A 901-nucleotide genomic window follows, 5' to 3' on the forward strand; every position below is an offset into this window, starting at 1 on the left:
AAAAAAAAAAAAAAAATCTAGCGGGGCAGTGGTGGTACACGTCTTTAATCTCAGCACTCCAGGGAGGCTGAGGCAGGAGGATCTTGAGTCAAGTGGCCTGTGTAAGAAACACAGTGAGCCTCTGAGTTACCCCGCTCCCCACTTCAAAAAAGTGATCTAGGAGCTGGAGAGATAGCTCAGCAGTTAAGAGGTCCTTCCAGAGGACCTGGGTTCAGTTCCCAGTAGACACAAGGTTACACACAACCTCCTGTAACTTCAGTCCCACAGGATCCAGGGATCTCTTCTGGCCTCCTCAGACACCAGGTAAGCTTGTGGTGCACAGACATACATCCTGACAAAACACTCATAAGAACAAAATAAGTGACGTCAAATCCCAGAGCACATGGCACTGCATACCTTCAATTTCAGTACTTGGGAGGATGAGGCAGGAGGACAGACACTATCTCACCAAACAAAACCAAAGCAAGCAAAACAGACAAAAAGGAAATAAAAGTCAAAAGAGAATACTGTTTAGTTGATCATGTGTCAGTATCTTCTGACTGTAACTGTGACTAAGTACCAGATCATGTGACAAGCTCTGCGTGGTAGCACACGATTTTACTCTCTCAGTCCCTGGGAGGCAGAAACAGAAGGATCTCTGATTAGAAGCCAGCCTGGTTTACAGAGTGAGTTCCAGGACAACCGGGGCTACACAGAGAAACCCTGTCTTGAAAAACAAAAACAAAACAAAAAGTTAATACAAAACTACCAGGCAGAAAAGCTTTTTGGGGAACCACTTTCATTATTATCTTCCAATTTTTTCCCCCTTAAACTTAAAATACTGCTTTAAAGGGGACAGGGAATGTTGCTTATGTGCTGGAGACCTTGGATTTGATCCCCAAGACTGTCAAAAATTAAGCAG

This window comes from Microtus ochrogaster, chromosome 4 (assembly GCF_000317375.1).
Source record: "Microtus ochrogaster isolate Prairie Vole_2 chromosome 4, MicOch1.0, whole genome shotgun sequence".
NCBI classification, from domain to species: Eukaryota; Metazoa; Chordata; class Mammalia; order Rodentia; family Cricetidae; genus Microtus; species Microtus ochrogaster.